The sequence below is a fragment of the Staurois parvus genome, unplaced genomic scaffold, assembly GCF_062004578.1.
Source record: "Staurois parvus isolate SC_StPar_1 unplaced genomic scaffold, SC_StPar_1.0 ptg000369l, whole genome shotgun sequence".
Lineage (NCBI taxonomy): Eukaryota > Metazoa > Chordata > Amphibia > Anura > Ranidae > Staurois > Staurois parvus.
This window is the reverse complement of record NW_028318165.1, coordinates 33,235-41,104: the sequence shown is the minus strand read 5'-3', so window position 1 is coordinate 41,104 and position 7,870 is coordinate 33,235. Positions and strand designations below refer to the sequence as shown.

The window sequence follows — 7,870 nt, the reverse complement described above, 5'->3', positions numbered from 1 at the left end:
ACAGGAAGTCACGAGACCGGAAGTGACCTCACCATTTGCCCGCAGACATCTTTGTGGAGGGCTGGTGCTGCTTCCTTCGCCTCCAACGTCTCATAAATAGTCATTTAACTCAGTTTGTGGAGTCGGCAGTAATGTGTGTCCCACAGAGGACCCGGCGGGAGAGAATACCAGGGGGCTGGCACTGCTGACCTGGGAAGAGAGGGCGATGGGGAGAGCAGGGCATGCTGGGACATGTAGTCCATACATAGATTCCTCCATAGAGGTGTATGGGGATATAGGGGGCATGCTGGGACATGTAGACAATACACAGAGAGCCCTCCATTGGTCTCTGGGGATAGGGGGCATGCTGGGACTACATACAGAGAATCCTCCACAGAGGTGTATGGGGGAAAGTGGAGTATACTGGGACATGTAGTCCATATGTACAGAATCCTACATAGAGGTCTATAGGGATAGAGGGCATGCTGGGACATGTAGTCCATACACAGAGAGTCATCCATAGAGGTTTATGGTTATAGAGGGCATGCTGGGACATGTAGTCCATACACAGAGAGCCCTCCATCGGTCTATGGGGATGGGCATGCTGGGACATGTAGTCCATACACAGAGAGCCCTCTAGTGTGAAATCTGCACAGAGAAAGATGAAATAATAGGCCGCAGTGTTCACAATAAACATTACAACTAAAAAAAATAAATAAATAAAATGAAATAAATGACCAATCCTCTGCTCTGTATACAACATTCTCCTAAATCTGATCATCTTTATTGCATCCAATAGGAAATATTCCAGATATTCCATATATAGTGCTGAGTTCTATAGGATGTCATTATAAGGAATGAATAGGATCCTATCCAGCTCTGCTGATGGTAATATAAATGTATATAATAATAGGAGGCGCCTTCCTCTACTCACTTCAAGAACTCATTATATAACCAAAATAACCCAGTGATTCCAATAATGTGTCGCTGGCCCTTTAAGATGTTGTTTTTGTAAACACTCTCACTCGCCCTTCCCTCTCTCTCGCTCGCCCTTTCCCTCTCTCTCTCTTGCCCTTTCACTCTCTCTCTCTCGCTCTCCCTTTCCCTCTCTCTCGCTCTCCCTTTCCCTCTCTCTCGCTCGCCCTTTCCCTCTCTCTCTTGCCCTTTCCCTCTCTCTCTCTCTCGCTCGCCCTTTCCCTCTCTCTCTCACTGTGATCACATGACCAGATTTGACCTTTCCGCGCAGCAGTGCAGAGGCTCTCAGTTTGAGTTTCTTCTTGTCAGAGTCAAGACGCTTTTTTAAAAGCTCCTGATAAGTTCTCATTCTATTGCAAGATATTTAATCTCTATTGATTGGTATTGAGTATCCACTGATACCCTTCAATCAATAGCGATCAGCAAAAGCTTTTTAACGGTTTTTTTTTAAAATCTGTTGTACTAATTTAGTGGCAGTTTGCCATCTATTTAAAAATGACCCAGCAGATCCTCACCGTGTTTCTTACCCTGCTGTTTGCATGGGGAGGAAAAAGATACGTCCCCGACCACTCTTCAGAGATCCCGATACACCTGAATCAGGAGATCAATACAACAGAGCAGCATATGGAAGAATTCATCAAAGGAACGGAAAATGACCCCCCAGAGATACGCCTGCTGGTGAAGGAGGAGAGCAAGTCATCAGAGCAGCAAGTGGAGGAAAAGGTCAGAGAAATGGAAGATGACCCCCCAGAGAGCCACAAGCCAGTGAAGGAGAAGAGCATTAAGTCAATGGAAGAGCAAGTTGAGGAATCAGTCAGAGAAGCTGCAAACGAGCCTCCAGAACCCTCCAGCTGGTTTTCATTACTGACCACCACTGCATACTGGTTTCAGATCATACTCCTGATCAGTGCCATCATTCTGAAATACATCCTGCACAGAAACGACCTGGCCCTGAGAGTAGGACAATATTTGATTTTCCAGAAGCTGATTGAACTCATTCAGGAAGGACTGGACAACTTCAATTTCCAATGGTCCAGCGAGGGGGCGGCCTTAGAGAATGGAGACCCATCCCTGTTTATAAATATTGATGCAGAATATTGGAGGTCAAACGCCTTTCACTGGGTTATCTTAATGCTGCTGTTGCTACTCATAATACTGCTCGTAATGCTGCTGGTGCTGACAGTGTACGTATTGCTGATGATGCTGAATGAGCTGTCGTTTAGCCGATTCTCCCCCGCTAGGCGACTTCGTGCTATTTGGTGTCTTTTCAAACCACGAAAGACAGATAATATCACCCTTCCCAGACCCAGCATCACATCTCCAAGGGGTCCCATACATGTTTATGTACAGGATACGCCACCCGAGCCAACAATCCTGCCATCAGGAGCTAGGAATGCTCACAAACAGACTTCACCACGCAAGCCGAAAAGGAGCCGCCACGTTGCTTGCCATTGTCCGAGTGATAACATCATTCCAACTTCAAGTGCTTCACCCCAGATGAAGAAGCTCAGGAAAAACCGCATGCTCAGACGACTCAGTGCATTTTGGAGTCGTTTCAAACCAAAAAAGACTGATGACGTCACACCGAGTGATAACTTCACCCCGCCGAGTGATAACATCACCAGACCCAGCATCACACCTCCAAGGGGTCCCATACATGTTTATGTACAGGATACGCCACCCAAGCCAACAATCCTGCCATCAGGAGCTAGGAATGCTCACAAACAGACTCCACCACGCAAGTCAAAAAGGAGCCGCCATGTTGCCTGCCAGTGTCCGAGAGATAACATCATTCCTACATCAAGTGCTTCACCCCGGATGAATAAGATCAGGAAAAACCGCATGCTCAGGCGACTCAGTGCATTTTGGCGTCTTTTCAAACCAAAAAAAATTGATGACATCACACCGAGTGATAACTTCACCCCGCCGAGTGATAACATCACCAGACCCAGCATTAAACCTCCAAGGGGTCCCATACAGGATGCGCCACCCAAGCCAACAATCCTGCCATCAAGTGCTAGAGATGCTTACACAGTCTCAAGACTCAAGCCAAAAAGGCGCCGCCATGTTGCCTGCCAGTGTCCGAGAGATAACATCATTCCATCATCAAGTGCCTCACCCGGATGAATAAGCTCAGGAAAAATAGAATGCCTAGTTGACTCCGTGCCTTTTGGCGTCTTTTCAAACAACGGAAAACTGATGACATCACCCCGCCAAGAGATACCTTCACCTCGCTGAGGTGATAACATCACCCTTCCCAGACCTTGCGTCACACCTCCAAGGGGTCCCATACATGTTTATGTACAGGATGCCCCACCCAAGCCAACAATCCTGCCATCGAGTGCTAGGGATGCTTACACACAGACTCCACCACTCAAGCCAAAAAGGCGCCGCCATGTCGCCTGCCAGTGTCCGAGTGATAACATCACCTTACCAAGGAGTGATAACATCACCTTACCGAGGAGTGATAACATCACCTTACCGAGGAGTGATAACATCGCCTTACCAAGGAGTGATAACATCACCTAACCGAGGAGTGATAACATCGCCTTACCGAGGAGTGATAACATCACCTTACCGAGGAGTGATAACATCACCTTACCGAGGAGTGATAACATCACCTTACCGAGGAGTGATAACATCGCCTTACCGAGGAGTGATAACATCGCCTTACCGAGGAGTGATAACATCGCCTTACCGAGGAGTGATAACATCGCCTTACCGAGGAGTGATAACATCACCTTAGTGAGGAGTGATAACATCACCTTACCGAGGAGTGATAACATCACCTTAGTGAGGAGTGATAACATCACCTTACCGAGGAGTGATAACATCACCTTACCGAGGAGTGATAACATCACCTTACCGAGGAGTGATAACATCACCTTACCGAGGAGTGATAACATCACCTTACCGAGGAGTGATAACATCACCTTAGTGAGGAGTGATAACATCACCTTACCGAGGAGTGATAACATCACCTTACCGAGGAGTGATAACATCACCTTACCGAGGAGTGATAACATCACCTTACCGAGGAGTGATAACATCACCTTACCGAGGAGTGATAACATCTCCTTACCGAGGAGTGACAACATCACCTTACCGAGGAGTGATAACATCACCTTAGTGAGGAGTGATAACATCACCTTAGTGAGGAGTGATAACATCACCTTACTGAGGAGTGATAACATCACCTTACCGAGGAGTGATAACATCACCTTAGTGAGGAGTGATAACATCACCTTAGTGAGGAGTGATAACATCACCTTACCGAGGAGTGATAACATCACCTTACCGAGGAGTGATAACATCACCTTACCGAGGAGTGATAACATCACCTTAGTGAGGAGTGATAACATCACCTTACCGAGGAGTGATAACATCACCTTACCGAGGAGTGATAACATCACCTTACCGAGGAGTGATAACATCACCTTACCGAGGAGTGATAACATCACCTTACCGAGGAGTGATAACATCACCTTAGTGAGGAGTGATAACATCACCTTAGTGAGGAGTGATAACATCACCTTAGTGAGGAGTGATAACATCACCTTACCGAGGAGTGATAACATCACCTTAGTGAGGAGTGATAACATCACCTTACCGAGGAGTGATAACATCACCTTACCGAGGAGTGATAACATCACCTTACCGAGGAGTGATAACATCACCTTACCGAGGAGTGATAACATCACCTTACCGAGGAGTGATAACATCATTCCATCACCAAGAGCTCAGGAAAAACAACTCAGGCAACTTAAGAATTTTTGGTGTTGTTCAAGGACCAGCTCACTCAATGAATAGACACCTGCCTTTTGACGGAGAACATCTCTTTGGTGCCTCTATAGCAGGGGTCCTCAAACTTTTTAAACAGGGGGCCAGTTCACTGTCCCTCAGACCGTTGGAGGGCCGGACTATAGTTTAAAAAAAAAAAAAAACTATGAACAAATGCGGCCACAGTACAGGAGATGACCAGAGACTGCGGACATACAACGGCGGCGGGAATACTGGGCCGGCCGCTCCATAAGACGCACAGAAATTTCCCCCCAAGTGTGTCTTATGGAGCAAAATATACGGCAAATGCAGGACACCTTGTTGGGTCAGATCTGTGTACAATGTAAAGAGAGAGGGGGGGGGGGGAGAGATAAGGAGGGGAGAGAGAGAAAGAGGAGGGGGGGAGAGGAGGGGGGAGAGAGTGAAAGAGAGGGGGGGGAGAGGAGGGGGGAGAGAGAGAGAGAGAAAGAGAGGGGGGAAAGAAAGAGAGAAGAGGGGGGGGAGAGAGTGAGGGGGGGGGGGAGAGAGGGGGGAAAGAGAGAGGCAGGAGATCGATCATCTTTTGCACTTATATAGGGTCTGTGGCCATGATACCCGACATGCAGCGATGGAGTCTCCTCTCTTGCTCCCCCTCTTCATGGTCAGCTCTAGGCTCCGCCCTCCAACCGTGACGGTTGCATGCACTGATCAGAATAGATGGCCGGCTGGCTGCAGAGACGCCGGGTGAGTGGTGCGGGTTCATAAGCCGAGCCCACCCTCCCCTGTTCTAGAATTGCTGATCCCGCCCTCCTGCCTCCCGCCCGAGCCCTGCCGAGCTCTCCCGACCTGCCAAACCCTAGTCCCTTGCCTCGCGGCAGATACGCCCCTGCCCGGCGGGCCGGATAAATGTCCTCGGTGGGCCGCATGTGGCCCGCGGGCCGTAGTTTGAGGACCCCTGCTCTATAGTTTGTGTGAAAAAAAAAAGTGTACAATGCAATGTGGTGGGACTGTCCCAGCCGTGCGACCCCCCTGCAGCATGGGGCCGGGTCGCAGTTGCAATGCCTGTAGGTACGCCCCTGCAACATGCCTTGTCTTTGGTGTGGCTGGATCACACCAATGCATTGTGGTAGTGTGCAGGCACCAAAATGAAGTACAGCAGGCTGTACTTTTTCTAGCGTACCGCAGTCACCACATGCTGATAGTCAGAATATACTGATCAGCCCAGCAGCTGATTGGCTGCATGCGCCGATCGAGAAAAAACTTCCAACAAGCCCATTCATGAGATAGATTAACTTTTCATGAGCAAGGACAGCCATAGATGGATTGAAATTCAGCTGGATTCTGAACCAGACGAACTTCAATTCATTTATAGCCAACTTTAGGTCCAATCAAGACAAGGCAAGAGCGGGCGGTGTGCGCTGAAATAAAGTACGGCTGGCCGTGCTCTTTGTCCAGCGCAGCGCAGTCACCTCCCGCTGGCCAATAAAACTTCTTGAAATGTCACTATGTGACACAGAGGCGTAGCTAGGGGGGTACATATGTACACAAGGTACAGGGGCGCAAAAATGAGTCTTACAACCAGGGGCGTATTTGCCGCGAGGCAAACAAGGCGTTTGCCTAGGGCCGCACTTTTTAGGGGGGGGGGGCGGCGTGGTGCCGCCGCCCCTCCTCTTCCAACGGAAGGGACACTTAGTACAGGGACAGGGAGCAGGCTGCTGTGTCTTACCTGGCTCCGTGTCCCAGTCCCAAGACGATCCAGTCCAGGAGGCGCTGCTGGAGGAGGGGTAGAGAGGTCCGCAGATCCGGTGTCTTCTTTTCCCTGGACGCGATGTGTGGGCGGGATGACATGCCGCCCCTGTAATCTGGCCACACCCTCGGGATCACTGGACAGCCTATGGCCGCTTGTACCTCCCCTGTGCTTGCGTGGTTTTCCCCCCAAACACATACCCTGCGTTGGTGGTGCAGTGGTGAGCATAGCTGCCTATCCAGCAGCTGACCCGGGTTCGATTCCTGGCCAACGCAATTTTCAAGATGGCTGCCTCGCCTGCGAAGTGCTTTTAGTCCCCAGGGAGAGAAGTGCTATACAAATAAAATGTTGAGGATATATTAGCGAAGGAATAAAATTTAAACCAAAACTAATGAAGCAAATGTGTTGTATGATTGTATGTTCTTAAACACTTCTGAATAATTTATTTCTTGCGCAAGGATATTATTTTGTATTCTCATTTTCAGCCAGTAGGTGGAGCACTCGGATCCTTTTCAGGTATTTTTTTCGGCTATCCTTAGCTATGTGGATGAAAAAAAAGCCTGCTGCTTACTGTATACATCGCTCAATAGCTCTCTCTGGCACTAGCAGGGGTGGACTGACAACTCATGGGGCCCCCGGGCAATAGGGGATCATGGGGCCCCTGTGTCCTTGCCCAAACTCAAGAAGCCTATGAAAAAGGTACCAGAGGCATCTCATGGGGCCCCCTACTGACCCCGGGCCCTCGGGCAGTGCCCGAGTTTCCAAATGGTCAGTCCGCCCCTGGTCACTAGTCATTTATGTCATCCTTACACTAACGGCCCCTTCCTGTTCCAACAAGACATTTTGGACAATTTCATGCTCCCAACTTTGTGGGAAGAGTTTGGGGATGGCCCCTTCCTGTTCCAACATGACTGCCCCCCAGTGCACAAAGCAAGGTCCATAAAGACATGGAGGAGCCAGTTTGGGGTGGAGGAACTTGACTGTCCTGCACAGAGTCCTGACCTCAACCCCATAGAACACCTTTGGGATGAATTAGAGCGGAGACTGCGAGCCAGGCCTCCTCCCCCGACATCAGTGCCTGACCTGACAAATGTGCTTCTGGAAGAATGGTCCAACCTTCCCATAGACACCCTCCTAAACCTTGTGGACGGCCTTCCCAGAAGAGTTGAAGCTGTTATAGCTGCAAAGGGCGGGGCCAACTCAATATTGAACCCTACGGACTAAGACTGGGGGGCCATTACAGGTCATGTGTGTGGAAAGGGCAAGGCCAACTCAATATTGAACCCTATGGACTAAGACTGGGGGGGCCATTACAGGTCATGTGTGTGGAAAGGACGGGGCCAACTCAATATTGAACCCTACGGACTAAGACTGGGGGGCCATTAAAGGTCATGTGCGTGGAAAGGGCGG

At 49.5% G+C, this 7,870-nt stretch overlaps 1 non-coding gene across 1 annotated transcript; it reads left to right on the top strand.

Annotated features, from left to right (window-relative positions):
* The first annotated feature begins 6,663 nt into the window (after positions 1-6,663).
* TRNAD-AUC (transfer RNA aspartic acid (anticodon AUC)) lies at positions 6,664-6,735 on the top strand. Its single transcript has one exon. It is a non-coding gene; the product is annotated as a tRNA-Asp (tRNA).
* The last annotated feature ends 1,135 nt before the right edge of the window (positions 6,736-7,870 follow it).